The 16,932-nt window shown below is 34.8% G+C and overlaps 1 long non-coding RNA gene across 1 annotated transcript in view; it reads left to right on the top strand.

Annotated features, from left to right (window-relative positions):
* The window catches only part of LOC124362554, a 257,948-nt gene that overhangs the window by 169,809 nt on the left and 71,207 nt on the right, over positions 1-16,932 (top strand). Inside the window, exon 6 of the long non-coding RNA XR_006922476.1 lies at positions 4,509-4,542. This is a non-coding gene — a long non-coding RNA (uncharacterized LOC124362554). The remainder of the gene's footprint in view (positions 1-4,508; positions 4,543-16,932) is intronic.

The following is a 16,932-nucleotide window of genomic DNA, read 5'->3' as shown; positions in this document are numbered from 1 at the left end:
TACAAAAATGTCTGTATATATAAATATGCTCATGTTTATGTGTATATTATACTATCGGAGAGATCAGCGACACCTGAGTGATACATTTCGATAATAGAACCTACTTCCGTTAGGTTTTATGATTATTGTTCCCACTCTTCAAAATATGTAAACTTATAGAAATGTACATTAAAGAAATTTTCTGTTTTTTTTTACTGTGACGATTTTTTATTGTAAAGAATCTTATTTTTATTCACTAGATATTAAAATTCTTTTGAATAAAAAAGGGGAACCACAAGCGGATTATAAAGAGAAATTAGGCTAAATTAGTAGGCAAAATTTTCATCTTTTTGATGCGCTTTAACGTTTGTGGGTATTGTGTGGTATTGGCTGGTTGACAAACTGGATAATAACGAGTGAATGAGATTGAAAGAGAGGAAATTATATTATAAAGTTTACAAAAATATTTATGAAATCGTTGAAAGCACTGAAATAAAAAACCCCTTCTTTCAACAATTTTTTAATCTTTATACGTATTATTTTTTATTTTTGTTTATATAAACAAATTAACCTAATACAATTGCAATTTTCCATAGTTCAATTTCTGTCCTATAGGTAAGTAACAAACCACAAAACAACTAAAACATTTAAAAAATAAATGAGAACAAAGTTCCACGAAACAGTAGCACTTCTCTCACCACCCCTTCCCTCCAAATATCTAATTAACAACCGAGAAAGCTCTCTTTAAAAGCTATTTTATCCCTCATACCAAAACAAACAGATTTTATTGTGAGGCTATTTATACAAGTTTTAGAATATTTCTCAATTATTCATTGTCAGTGTATTTTGTGTAACGGATTAAATTATTGTGAATTCAATTTAAAAGTTCTTATTATTTGTAGCAAAGCAGGCTCTTGTGTGATAACAATCTATGTAAAATAACGCGTATGATAAAATATTTTAGGCCTACGTTTTAAATAGTTGAGTCATCAAGGGCTATACGATAAAAGAAACGAAGTCTATATTTGTGGTTAGAAGAAAACCTCACTTTTTGCATGTAATTGTCTATTTCTAAAAGAGATTTATATTTTATATTTTCAATTAACTCATACAAATACAAAATAATGAGCAAAACATCAAATCTGTCTCATTAATCAATATTGGAAGTAAATTCTAAGAACATAGGATTATTGTTTACTTTATAGAAGATTCGATTAGCTAATCAACCATTTAGCTAAGTGGTTACACATTTAAAGACTTAAGTGATTATAGCTTTAATGTTTTCTTCTTGTTCTGTCTCCAATTAGCATAGTAAGCCCATGCAGCGGTGCCGAGATTGAATGGATGACGGACGATGGATCATCTGCCCTGCGCCTGCCCACACCAATAGTCCGATACCCACACTTTTAATTATAGCCCAATCAAGGGTCACCATTGTTTCCCAGGCGCACCCAGTTTTGTTTACTCGGATCCAGTAATTGCGTGTCTTTTGATTTAATGGCCCTAAGTCGTTCCCGCAATTGGAGTTGCCTTGTTATCTTCCCGCCTACATCTTGAATTGCAAATTTACAATTTAAATTTTATAACGGCTCTGAAGATATTTCGGGCATTGTTCGTGGTCGAAGTGACCTCGACCTTGCTATAGGTTGCTTTACATGTCCAGCAAGACTTACCGTTTTCTTGCAGCACGTCTTCTGATATTCAGCTGTATGTTCAACGTCGACTCCAAGTATAACAATGTTATAGCAATATTCGCTTAGCCCATGATTCGTGGAATTGGAGTAATGATTTGTATAATAACTTTCATATTTAAATTTCGATTCTAAAATGAAAAGAATCTCTAAAAGCATCGTAACAAATTCTAGGAACAAACCCTTAACGAATTACATGAATCGTATGAAAAGTGTCATAGCATTTAGTTTTGTCAGTTCTAAGATTTCATTATTTGCCATAATAAAGACGTTTTAATTAATAAGGCTATTGCCCCGATGTCAGAAGTGGTCTGTACTACGTTTCATTGCAGTGATTCAGTATTTCCTGAAATTTAATTACGTTCTAACTTTAATGGGCACTAGGCGGGAGCCTCACTCCGTCTTTTTAACTTTGCACGAAGATATACGAAAGTTTTTAATGACTTCGTATTATTTCGTCATATAATATAAAATTGGTTGTGAGACCGTACAAACAATCGTTGTGAACATATATCCAGTTCTAAATTTGAACTCTATGTGACTCGTATTTTCCTAAATTACATGGTAAATACTGAACAGTACGTATAGACAAACTAATAAAATACGGTTTTGCAGCTACCACTCAGAAATATAAGATATTATATCATTATTATTATTTATATAACAGTTTTCGTAAGAAACAGTGAATCATTTTATTCGAGCAAAATTTATAAAGTGAGATAAAACGTAATTTTCATTTATTAGTTAAGGTAAATATTTAACTTAAAAACCAAACTTGTACAAACCTGGAGTACTGTACATGGGCAATATGAAAGGAAGTACCATTCAACATCAAAGCTTCGTAGGCAACGTGGTTTTCGATTTAAGTGCTTTGAAATGCGCACATAGCTGTAAACAACCTAATAAAACCAAGATTTCAAACTGAAGTACCACCATATTAATGATAAATATCGGATAATGCTTTCAGTTGGATCAAGTGTCTAATAGAGCTTTCAATATATATATATATATATATAATTCTTCTCTATCTTCAGATACATATAGAACGAATGCAAAAAGATAGTTTCAGTCCAAATATAGTATTTCCTAAGTAGCACTCTGGAGTAATGTACAGTACTGTACTACCATTGCTGGTTGGTCGGATACGTATTCTTGTGAGTAGAGCGAGAGCTGTCCTCGCCCCGGAGATCGTCCCATCAAACCTAAGAGACGACCCACTCAGGGCAAGTCAGGCAGTGGCCAGCTGGGGCTTATAATATTTTCATTCAATCTGGCCGCTCTGTATGTGAGAGGCGCTCTATTTTGGCCCGATATGACGGGCAGCCTCGTGACTGGGGTGCTAAGCGCAGCGCGCCGCCACTTCGCCAGCCCGGGCCTTAATCTTATTAACGCTTCCTTCTGAAAAACAACCGGGGTGCCCGTTATTAAATCAGCCGCATGCGTGGAACCCATTCAGAGGAATCTGAGCCGTAGTCGGTTTTGACTTTCTCTTGAGAACACGTGGTTGTAACATTTTCGCTTTTATTTGCTCACTTGTCAGTGCATTAGTTTTATTGTTACTGATTCCGTAACATGAATCCTGAATACAATTTTGTCGCGGCATCTAAATACTTCTTCTCGTGTAAGAGGATTTCTCTTCAAATATAAGTACTCTATTATAGCTGCATATCTTCATTATACAATATAAATTACTTTGTAATACACCCTTTGCGTATTAAGGCATTTAAAGATTAATTATTCTATTATTAATTAATATAAGATAATTATTCTACTCGTACACAACTCTTCCCAGTATCAGCCAAGAACTATTCTTCATTAACTGGTGCTTCAGCTATATAAAAGCCTTTAGGCTCTGACAGGACCACCCCTCTTCTGCCACATCGAGAGTTTGTGAGAGCAATAAATAATGAAAATAATTATGTCCATCAAGTCTTCAGTTGCTGGAATTTTTTAATGTGGACGTTTCTTGTAATGGACGATCTCGAACAAACGCCGCGCGCTATCAACATTCCGGCGACCAATTAACCACGGATGACAAGAATATTAGAGTGCTCTCGATTGGCGTGCAAGAGGAACTGCTCTCGTCTCAATGTCCGGGTACCGGAATAAATCTATTTTTCATGTTTTGTGTCCACTACCCTGTGTGACAGGCACGCTGATTAAATAGCACCCTGTCGCTGTTCCCGCTGATTGCGTCCGACACGCTAAGTAATGAAAGTGGCCTGTGGAAGGTAGCCCTAGCGTGCCCTGGACGCCTCGGATTACCTCCAGTGATTTGCCGATGCTCGTGGTTTCTCACGCGATTCCGCAGGACCTTTTTCCAATCAGGAACAAAGCTCTTGGAGCGTTCTATTCGATTTCATTAGTGAAGTCATTTATCGGAAAGAAGTTTGCGCGCAGCATTCTTCTACCCCTCACCTCACCCCCTCCCCATTCAGGCTGCATATTGAGGTTTACTCTTACTCAGCGAAGAAACCCATTCATTCCCTTGCCGGCCTTTTGTCTTCTCTAACCTCTTACTTTTTAATCTTTTGTCTCGTACTTGAAGAATACCATTCTTAATTGTCTTCAACTTTCAAGAGAACATTCATCTTTCTCATCATCTGCCTCTTTAATATTCAACCCATTGTTGTTAAAGACGACCTGTTGTCCCGTTTTGTGAGTGAACAAACGAACACGTATTAACTGTGAAGAACGAAAAATAACTTCACACTGAATGCAAATGAAGGCGTTGAACCTGAAGGGAGAAAACGGCATTTTACTCCCGTTTCTTTTGGTTTGCTTTAATAACCTATAGTTATTTACTTCATAAACTCTAATATCTGTATTTTGTTTCAGATCCCACTGGCAAGCTTCTAAGAAAAATGCAAACGTAAGTATCAAATCTTGTATTAGATATGAATATTGCTGATTTTATGTAAACGTGAATAATACATTTATTATTATGCAGGAAACAGTAGTGTTCTATTGTTATCTTATAAGAGTTGCGTTTATACATCCCAGAGCGTTAATGAGCTGTATTACATTATTAATATAAATTTAAATAATGACTCCTATCCGCACGCTATAAAAGTAAAAAGAGAGCTAAAACGTGCTGGATATACGAGTTTAATGTAGTTTAATGTACTTCTAAAGGAGTAAAAATGCAGTCGCTCATGATTCTATACTGATTACCCTAGAGACATAATGTATTCTCAAAATTCATTCCAGTCTATTTAAAACGTTTCCATCAAATTAGTCCACTTTCTATTAAATGTATTTTTTAACACAAAATTTATAACTTATTTTGTGAAAATATCTATTCATGACGTATTAAGAAAAGAAAGACATCATATTTCCCATATGCATTTTTTAAATAAGAACATGAACAGAAAATTAAAAAATAACGACTAAAAGCAATGTTGCAAGTGATACGTAAGCGACTTCTCTACTTTTCTAAATTTTACAATTTGTTTTGTTTGTATTATGCATTTTTGTGAAAAACGAGCGTACTTATAAATTTAATAGTGTTGCTTCTGTCTAGTAATCATTATATCTACATAGAGTCTTTTAAACTTTCCTCGCCTGTTGAATTCGTGTTAAAAATAAAAAACGAAAAAGACTTGAAGAAAAATGATAAGCTAGACTGATTCGTATAGCAAACCAAAGGATTTTTCGAAACCAAAAATAAATCTTTTTAGTTTTTTTTAACACGAAATAATAAGCGTTAATGCATTTGCCAATATATACATTATATTGTATTATTGTATAAATTGTCAATAAATATTTTTCTTTTTGATTCTGTTCAAAATGGAATTTTAAAACTGACATATTATATTTAAGTATTTAGTGTTTTCATTGTATGGTAATAGGTATTCCATATCCTGCAAATATCTTAGTCCTTAGACGGATATACCTTTTTAAATCTAAGAATTTTTAACGCAGACTCCAATTTTTTCATAACATTCCAGACTTTTCTTTAGAAGTATTTTTATAATTGAAAGTATTTTATTTAGTTCAACCTTCAACCAAGTCTCAAGCTAACCGTATTATTTTACATTTAATTTAACTGTAGTTGGTAACTGGCCGAGTTACGCATTGTTCACGGTCTTTTGCTGGACATTGGCATTAAAAGTTGTTAAAAGATACAGTTTATTCATTGATTTTGCTACATTACTCGTGTACTTAGCTTCTTTTATTTCACTTTAACGTATGGTGTAAGTTATGTCATAGCAATAGTAGCCTACAATACTCAATATCAGCATGTTATGGAGACTGGTACTGGAGAAGATCAACGTTTGTCCACAGGATCGGTTAGGCCTACTGTAGACTGGCGAAGCAGTAGCTGAACTAGCAGCGTCATAAAGTGTGATACCCGTGCCAGCCAGGCAATTTCGCACGGTTACATTCTCGAGTAACGCTGTAATTTACGGTGCAAGGCGAGCCGAGCCTGTGCGGGAGGATTGTGATTCTGTGCACGGGGCCCGGTCGGGCGGCCAGAGATGTGCTGCATTGTTCTACAGATAGCGCTCTAATAACCGGGCTCGGACCGCATACTGACACCAGACTACACGTGTCCTACACTGGTCGTGCAATCCATTGATATCGTCAAACACAATTATGTATCATGATCAGTTGTGTTTCTCGTCTATTAAAACAAATTGTTCATATACTGGTCATGCAATCTACCATTGATATCGTCAAACACAATTATGTATCATGATGAGATGTACTCTTCGACTATAAAGATAAATTGTTCATTGGTGTTATACGTTTCTCTTCATCTGATATTCAATAAAATGAGGGATATTTGTTGAAGAGATATAACTCATGAATGTTTTATTACTACTACTGTCTCTGGGAAAACCACCCTGTCTCATAACTCATCTATAATGATTTAAAGAAAAATTCCGTAATAAATAATCGTGCCACTATTTACCATCAGTTCTTTTAAACAGACATAATTTTTTACTATTACTAGACTATAATTTAATCGATGCTTGCTTTGTAATATTTTTGTACTCTTATATATGAATTCTAATCATGCTATTGAAACAAATAACTGTTATGTTTATTTATAAACTGTTGTTTTTTTATAAACCAATAGATAGAACCAATTTGCATTTAATGAGTACTCAAACTAGTTTTTGTGAAAGCGATAGAGGAATTTTTCCTATGATATAAGTTGATCGTCAGCCGCTTTAATATTAAAAAAATAGAAGTTAATAAAGTGGTTAAAAACATCAATAGAAAACTTTTTGTAAAGGGTCATATTTGTTTTTCGCGATACACGTAAAATCAACCGTCAGGTATGTGAACTATATATCAGCATCATCCCACGAGATACAAAGTCTGAAAGCCGCCAACTTCACCAACTAGTGCCGCTGACGTTCGATTTCTATTTTAGTCCCCTCTATCGATTATGTTGTACTGTTACACAATGGAAATTGACTCTCGCCTCTGGACCATTTACTGATAACTATTTATTGGACAACCAAGTTTGGCAACAAGCAGAATTAAAGGTACAGTACACAGCTTAAGATTATTCCAATTTTCAAATAACTCCGTTACGTTTGAATGTTTTTCTGTTTTATATGCTCACGATGCACACCTCACTTTCAAAATATACAGAGAATATCTTGACCATTTGTGTAATATGAATTTGTTTTTGAAATACGAATATGTTCGTAATGTATGTAGTGTACCATTAATTAAGGAATATTTTGCGTAATTGTTATTGAGAAGTATTCAATCAATCTGTATGAATACGGTTCAAGCAAAAACGATTTTTTATACTTGTTCAAACCGAGAACTAAACTAATAAATTTAATAATATCAAGACTTGTTTTGTCCTTTATACATATTTGATATCACAAAACCGATTAGCAATAGCTGGAGTATATTTCTAAGGGAACATACGTAAGGCAGGGAAACCAGGATCCTCAGACCGGACGTGCAAGCTTCTGGAGCGGCATCCGCTATAGCTCACCGGCGTGATTACAGCAGGGGACAGCGGACCATAAATTATAAAACTAAATAACAGAACGCCCGCAGCCATTCTTCCAACATGTAATTGAAAAATTAAGTACAAATTAGTAGTTACAGCTTCATCCAAAACGGCGTCTGTTAGCCCGTGACAACCGGTTTTCTTATTAAGTTATCAAATATGGATAAATGAGTTATTGTTTAAACTGTGGGGTGGGGGTAATGGTGTTGATGCATATGTATGTTTACCCACTCGTAATTTTTGCTTGTGATTTACGCCAGTGTTCGAGTGTCGGGGTAAAGCTCTTCCCCGGGCCCGTGACGCTCCGCTACACCGTCAATACACTAATCACCCGACTTCCGTCTATTCACACCACACCTTTCCGGTTTTCTCTTTGTTTCAATGTCAGCCGACTTGTTCCTGTCGTGACAACGCAACAGCAGTCTCCTACCTGCTGAGTACGACAGCTTTAAAGCTACTTACTTTGTCTCAAACACGCATTAGATTTATTTATCTAGCAAGCAGTGGATGTATACTGATAAAACACATTTGCATATTCTGTAGATCTTCTACGTCTTGGTTAGATAACGTCAGACACAAGACGTCTTTGAATAGCACTCAAAACACTGGCGTTTTCGGAATGAAGAAAAACATATTTAAGAAATAACTGTTAGCTCGAATATAACACATTTCCCAATTGAAGATGACCCAAACGCATACGTAGAATTTATCTATGTGGTTAGTTATTCTGCACTTGGGCCACGAACTTCATAGAGATGATGACGTTTAAAGGTTTGAAATGTAGAACAATGTAATGTATTGTCTGCAATCATAAACGAGCCGAAAAATAACTTTCCACAATTTTGCTGTATCAATTGCCAACTTGGCACGGAAGCGGATGTCCTCATATCCTAGTTCTATTGGTGACAGGAGGTCCACCTGAGAGTCGAGTTTTCTTTACTGAGAGATAGGCGCACCAAAAAGTGTTAGGTTGTGACTTCTTGAAAAAACGAAACCGTAGCGATCACCCATCCAAGAACCAGCAACGCTTAATGTTGTATTCACTACACTCTACGTTGCAACCTGGGTTTCTACTATCGTTAAATATTCTTATCAAGTGTCATTAGTGAACGGTCCAATGACGAGTCAATTACAATTAGTAATTAAGAAGATTTACTTGGCGGATACAGAAATTTGTATGAAATTACTTGTAATTTTAGGTTCCTTGCACCTGGTTTACAATACAGAATTCCATCTCTTCACAACCCAAAAGTATACATATCATCGAAGAGGCTATTGAGAAAAAGAAATAACAGAAATAAGATTCCTCTCACCATAACTTCTAACGAAGTTCGAAATCCGAAGTCACTACACTAGTTACGAACCATCTTTAGAAACTAATATCACAACACAAAAGCCTCTAACTATCCTCGTAAACAATGTCACCACATACTAGCCTCTAAGGATCTTCAAAAACAATGTTATTACACTCTAGCCTTTACCTATCTTCAGAAACGATGTCATTACACACTAGCCTCTAACGATCTTCAGAAATTGATGGCACCACACACTAGCCTCCAACAATCTTAAGAAACGATGTCGTTACAAACAAGCCTCTAATCATTGTCATAACCCGAAGTCGTTATACACTGACCTTTTAACTATCCTCAGAATCTGATCTGTAATCTGTTACACAAAAAGTATTCAAACGTTTATGAAAATAAGATTTTACGCGGCAATTAATTGCATTGATCTTAAACGTATAACAGAACTATGATCAGTCTTAATTTTATTAAAAGCATACAAATTCATTCCATTTGTAGTGAAAAGATAATCAAAATTAAAATAGATTGAATGTAGGACATCGTTTGTCCCCATTCAAACATCGAACAATAGCAGTAGTAACATTTAGCAGGCAACAGTTAATGTACAAATACGCTGAAAAGTATGCGTTAGGGGAAAACCTGGATAAACTGGGTAAATTATGTCTGTTTGCCAGGAAGCTTTTGTTGATCAGTTTATTTCCGGCTTGTTGCTGGGTTTAGTTCCCTCCTCGTGCACGTGTCTTGTTACAGCATAGCACGTTACGGCAACGGATTGTATGTTAGGCAACAGTTCCAATGACTAAAAACATTATTTACAGTATTGAAATTTATACATTGATTTCCCTTATACACTTCTTAGAAACGAATATCTATTGGCTGAGCGTTAGCGAAGGGACTTAAGGGACTGGAACAATTTCACTTTTGTCTGTCTGCCTGTTTGGCTGCAAGATAACTCGATAAGGAAATGATATATAGACTTGACATTCTTCATTTCTAAATATTCAAAATCGAGTTCGTTATTTCTTAGAGATATTTGTTCTTCAAAGCCACAACTGACAAACTTACACAACTGTTACTGCTGAATACAATCACTGTTAAATGAAATATTATAGTTACAATCTAATTCAGAGCAGTGATATGCAACGAGATCGTATTCGTATATTATTAAGATAGTAGAAACTTGCGTGATATGTGAAAGTTTTACAAGTATCACGATTACGATCTACTGCGTAAAGAAATAATTTTAATATAAAGAAATCTAATTCAGTTAATATAATTAATATTAACACAACATACCTTCGTCACAACATTGCAATAGTTCACCTGTCTTCTACCGGCCGCGATGTTGTTTATCATGTTAAATATTCGTGTGTGATTCATTTATTAATTTACTTATTGGTTGTGTCTTTTGTTGTCTTTGTAAATTCTAAAAAATGACGACTCCAGATGGATAATCCTCGCTTTTGACACTCATTGATGCTAGAATATGAATTCGGAACTATAGTAGCGTTAAGACTACTGTTTGAATTTGTTGACGAATGTGTTAATGATAATAGTCAATTCGCAGTTCAAGGCTATAATAAAATGGAAAATAAGATTATTGACTTTACCGCAAAGCCTATCTATCACTCGAAGGATGAAAAATGTAATTCCTGTATGTTAAAATGTTGTATTTCATTGTTATACATCAAACATTTAGTTGGATGATGGTATATGTCATTCCAGAAGTTTGGCTGAGCGTTAGTAAATATTTTAAAACATTGTTCATATGGCAACGAGAAAATGACAGACTAAATAAGTGTAAAAAAAATAGTAGAATCATAATGACTTTTTAACATAAGGCAATACATGTAGTGTAACTTACTATCCACAAGATTTCATCTGCAGACTTTAAATTTTCAGTCAAATCCCATGGATGGGCGTGCATCGTCATTGCTCTCAATCTTGAATTTTACGGATGAAATCTTTCTCAAGCTATCTTGCCTCAATACATTTCCATTTTTGTTCATTAAATTAGTGTTCATAACAATGTTTCAAAAGTAAATTTTCAGATTAGGTAGGATGGCTACTATAACGCAAGGTGCGGTGACATCAGATTTTTTCATCAACTATTAACATTGACTTTTACTCCATTATTTCTTTATTTGAAGTATAATTAATCTACGTGTGATGATTATATTACTCGTAAAAATCTCATATGCTTTTACAAACCTTTAACAGATGAAATCCTTCTCAAGGTGTCTAGCAGGTTAAATAGCAGTGTTCAAATAAAGAAAATTTTGGTTTTGTCACTGAGATTTAACATTTACTTTCCACTCTTTTTGGTCTATGAGTAAAATTCACATGTTGAAAACTCAAATGATTGGATTCAGTTGGTAAAAAAATGTATTTATTCAGCTTTTATGCACAATATCAAGTATATTGGTCAGGTCGTTTTTGAGATATTGTCCGAACATACGGCCTACGAATGACGGGTTTCGCTAATGCTTAGATAATACAAGTTTTACAATGAAATTTCCATTTGAAACGCCTTTGTAAAAATGTATAGAGATAAAACGAGACAAGGGCGATCCAATCAGGGAAAGAAAAGTAAATAAGTGTCGGCGAATTTTTCTCGTAGTCATTGTCACAAAGAGGAGAGAATGTTAATTAACGTGAGACGGAAAACGAATTCTCCTTTGCATCCTGTTTCAACGTAATTACTAGTTTTGTGAAATCTGCTTCGTTTTAACGATCCACTTTTGCTCAACGATAAATTATTAATATTTCAAAAGACGTTCGCTACAAAATTGGCAATTAATTTGCGACAGCGTCTGCACCCGTATAATTTACACGGACGTCTAACCTGTTTGAGGACCTAAAGGACATCTTCAGCATCTGTTCTTTCCTCTATGTAGTGTGAACTTTCTAGCTGAGCGTTAACAAGGCTATTATCTGCGGTGGTGGAATGAACCATGCATATCTGTCCACACGACCCCGTTTGTTATGTATAGGGAGACTGAGAACTACAAATGTAATTTGTTAGAAGTACGTAAGTCTAGGATTTGCATTGTACAAGTACCTAACGTTATTGTTCGTTTAGATCGGTAGAGGAACTTCCGTAATTGAGATATCGTCAGCCGGGTTAATTTTGGTGGAGGTTAAAATGGGAGGGTCTCGAAAGGGTTAAAAATATGAACGAGTTTGATAAAAACGACCGCAAAATATGTAAATAATAGTTATACAAGCGTCATACTATGACAAAAAGTTTCCTCATTTTCGGGAGTTTATGGGGGGTGGGACTTGCTGAACCTGATGTAACTTTAATTTTCCTGTTTAGTGTTGGTTTCGAGCTAAGATAAATCTGATCGGAAAAAAGTATTGTTTAATATTTTTAACCCCTTTGATAGCCTCCTATATTGCCCACCACCAAAAACACTTTCAGCAGACGAGCGATTTCTTTCTTGAGGAAAATAATTATTCCATCGATTTTCAGTGTGTTTGCATATACGATAACACTATTAGAGAAAGAGCCGTCTCACACACTCTGCGTAGAATCTTGAAAAATGAATTCCTATTCGCAAAGTGTTGATGAGACACAAATAATGATTACTTATCTTGCAAATTATTGTAATTTATTATTATTATTATTATTTCGATCATGCTAGTCATGAAAATTAACTCATATATTTTTGTTTATTATATAAATATATACACACACACATATTTACATACAGGTTTTTTGTAGGGGAAATATTTCCTAATGTGATAAACATAAACATTTTCCACGCTAAAATTTTTGTATTTCTTTTAGTGTCATCGTGATATCACCAAGCTACTGCGGAACTCTGAATATTTATTTAATTTGAACTATCAAGAATGTATCATTATTGTATTTAAAATTAATATCATAAATCTGTCAATCTAGTTTGTCACATTGAATGTGAAAGATAAGCTTGTGGGAAATACACGGCGCTATTTGTTCACATTATAAAAGCCGGCCCACAACGCACCACCAACTCTTGGCGGACGGGTGGGTAGCACGGTCGTAACTCCGACATATTGATACCGTCCCATTTTCTCCTTCAACTACATTTACCGTTTCTGTACATGGAACCAACTTTGTCCGATACTTTATGACCTTCATTCATCCAATATCGCATTATCTCCTGGTATTTCCTTCTTCTAAACGTAGACGCTAGGGCACGCTTGGGCAGATTCGATATACTCGTCTTTCATATTTATGAAGCTTTGTTATTATGGAACGGACACGCTCACTGTTGCTGTTCCTTGAAACTCCCAAGTTCTGTTTCGTTCTTTAAATATAAAATTTCGCCTATTGCCTAAAGTTTGGTATTGGGAATAAATTCCTTTATAAATGTTCTTCGAAGCATTCTGAAATTAGATCATAATCGTAAAGCTTGCTTTACAGCTCCGCATTGAGCGTTTTGTGATCACAGTACTTCCATAGCTTTATGTCGGTCGTTAGCCGTCCAGCCGTCTTTATCCAAACGGCGTTTTACCACCATCCTCCATTTCTTACGTAGGATTTTCCTAGAAATGTTATGTTTTCTATTGTTAACAGCAGATTTGAATTAATTAACACGAATCGCCTCCAAAACATATTTTCTATTTTAATCCAAAATTAAAACTCCATTATAATATCATTATTGATAAGTAAATAGCAAGTTACATTTTTATTATTAATCCTTCTTCATAAACATGAACCAAACGCGATAGAATACTTAAGACTCGAAAGTTAAATTCAATATGGGCATGAAACAAATTACAAATTAAAGTACTTCACATTTAATTAGATTTTAAATAGCATATTTTGAGTTATTTAAGGATTTCTTTCATTCTATATTATGAGGAACAATGCGGTATACAAACCATGAATTTTGTGAAATACTTTACTGGACGCATCGTAATACGAATCACTATATAGGAACGTTGTGATGACAATGAACAACGATTTAAATACGAGTTCACGTATGAAACCGTATAGAACCGAAAGTTACTCGTTCATGAACATGTCACATATGTGTAGATAATGAAAAGCCACAGTGTGGGGCCAAAATAATTATTAAAATAGACTTATGTAAGACACCATGCCACAATTTAGAAGACTCTTCTAGACCTGACATGTCTTGAACGTGTCATAAATGTGAAAATATAATAAAAAGCTTTATGCAGTGTCTACCTAATTATTTAAATATGACCATTAGGAAACCGTGTCAAGATATCAGACACTCGCATAAACGCGCTGCGACGTGATCGTGTTACGAATTAAAGAATAATGAAGAGTTACTAGGTGGTATAAATAGAACTGCTTAAATACGAGTTAAATAATAAACCGTGTCACGATTTGGGAGAATCATCTAGACGCGACGCGACGTGAACGTGTCACATGTGTGAAAATAATGAAGAGCTACCGTGCGGTATCTACCTAATCTGAGAGCTTCCAATTAGCTAAGAGCTCACACTGGCTCAGCAATGTCAAGGACACTCAACTTTCTGCTTTACTCTTTTACAAAGACATTCTAATGATCACAGAAATTTACAGTACCTTCCTTTACTTTTCTGTAGATCTGTAGAAAATAATTCAGTGTTGAGTCAAAACGTTTTTGTGAAATTTCACACCTTCAAATGATTCATTTTGTTAGTAATACGTAAACGATTTATATATTTATACATACATATATATACACACACATATATAAAGTTATTTGGTAAAACTTAAATATTACATACCAAGACTTAATTCGCGTCCTTCTTTTCCTTCTATTTTTTAGATTATATTTCAGAGCTCTTCTAGACCAACTATTTCCTCCATACTCACTACGTATATTTGCCAAAATAATTGTCTAGTTTCTATTATCTCCGGCCTTATATTATGTCTGTTCTTTGTACAATTTCTGTGTTAGGTCTGTTTCTGATCTTTATATCCTACAGGGTCCTTTTAAATAGTCCATTTCAAGAGTGTCATCTTTCTTCTTTCCTTTATCTTGCCATTTGAAAATATTCTGCTCCATATGTAAGAATAGTCTCTATAAATATCTTGTCGATTGACATTTTGGTCTTCAAAGTAATTTCTGTTGGACCAAAGTAATAAATTAAAAAAATTGTATAATTTTCCTACCTTGTTTATTTCCATCCAACTAAATTCTTTCAAAGCATTACATTACACAGTTGTGTAGACCATTTCTTTTACCTTTCTGTGTCTGTATTCAAGTTGAAGTAGTTTTCAAGAGTATATTCCGTATATATTCTTGCTGTACACAGTATTCTCTAATTTTGAGGTTCTCAAAGGGATGAAAGACTACTGGATCCCATATTTGCGAATCGGATACGAAGATTGATGCAAGCCTAGCCTGTCGACTGGAGCGGAATCCATTAGTGTAGTCTGACGGGCCAGAGAGGACGCTAGCCGGCCTCACACCGCTCCGCGCCATACCGTTTACATTTGTCTGGGAGTGACAGTCAAAGCTCTCTGCAAGGCGGCGATTAATTGAGGGTTGACGTCACGCGCGCAGGCTCGGCTACATTCACTCTCTCAATCAATTTATATTCAATCTACTTCGGTTTTCCTCTAATTCGGTTATTTTCAGACACCTGGTACTGACGCCGTATTGCGATATCGTTTGATTTGATTGGGCTAACCTCCGCAATATCGCTTCTATCTGAACCCTCTCATAAATTACGTTCTATTCATTGCGGAAATTTTACAGCTGGAAAAGCGTGATGAATTTGAAAATTTAATATTTTACCTTTTTAGGTTTTTTTTAAAATACTTTTTTATGGATTATAGTTGTAAAGGCGTTTAAAGGAATGTAAACCATTAGATTCCACCTTCATCAAATGTTATAGTATTATATTTGAAAACTGTGTTTTTTAAAGAAAAATGGACCAAACGAATACTAATTTTTCTGTATCAAGACACTTCAGTTTAACCTAATGCCCAATGTTATTTAAGCAGGTCGCTCTTCATGTATTTGTAACGAATGTGTTATTAATATTAAATATTCCTTCCAAACATAGGCGGAGGAAAGTAGGGTACGTTTCAAGTGTGGCTGAAATCTTACAATATTGAGTTTAAGAAGCATGTTGTTTTGAAGGGTAAATCATATATAATTATGTATTTATATAAAATGTAAATACTCACATCAATAAATTGTTTGTTAATAATATATAAAGTGACTCAGTTTTATTTTTTATACAAATTAACAGAAATAGGCGCCATACATTGGAACATTTTAGTACATGGCTTACGAACTCGTTTTGAGATATTAAATACTAAACATTATTAAAATAGTGTACATTAAAGTTTAGACATGCAGCCATGCCAAATTAAATTGGAATCAGTTGGATTCGGAGATTATCGAGGTCACTCATCACACTGCTGTTGCATTGGATACTTCTTAAAACCCTTAACGGCGGCCATCTTGAAAGTTTACAATCGAATAAAATTTATTAACAGTAGCTTTGATGATAGGATTACTACAGTACGTATACATTTGTACTTATTTATATTCATGTTATGTATCTCAACTGAATGTATTTCCAAACGGAAGTTGGTTTAGGGATATACGGTGAAGATGAGTAAAATACTCGTATCACTGGAAATTCCGCTTCGATACTGCTTGTGCTTGTAATAGGCATACCTAAAAAAAATCTACCTTAAAGTATGTTAAAATGGAGTTTATAGAGAAATAGTTGAAGCAAAGGTCAAACCATTCTTTCCATTTAGGCATTAAATGATCATTTACATTTTTGTAAATGGAATTTGATCCCAGCAAGGAATACTTCACCATCTCGCCTAGGAAATACCGTCCACCTGCAATTACCAAATATAATGTCTTTTAATGGGAAATGTGAGAAGATTTTGCAGGACTTATTGTAATTGTTTTTATGCGTAAAATGAATACTGAGGAACAGCCTACCTAATTCTAGATGCGGCTCACCATGGAACATCAAATTCCCATCCACCCAA

This window comes from Homalodisca vitripennis, chromosome 5 (genome assembly GCF_021130785.1).
Source record: "Homalodisca vitripennis isolate AUS2020 chromosome 5, UT_GWSS_2.1, whole genome shotgun sequence".
Taxonomy (NCBI): Eukaryota; Metazoa; Arthropoda; class Insecta; order Hemiptera; family Cicadellidae; genus Homalodisca; species Homalodisca vitripennis.
This window is presented reverse-complemented; position numbering and strand designations above follow the sequence as displayed.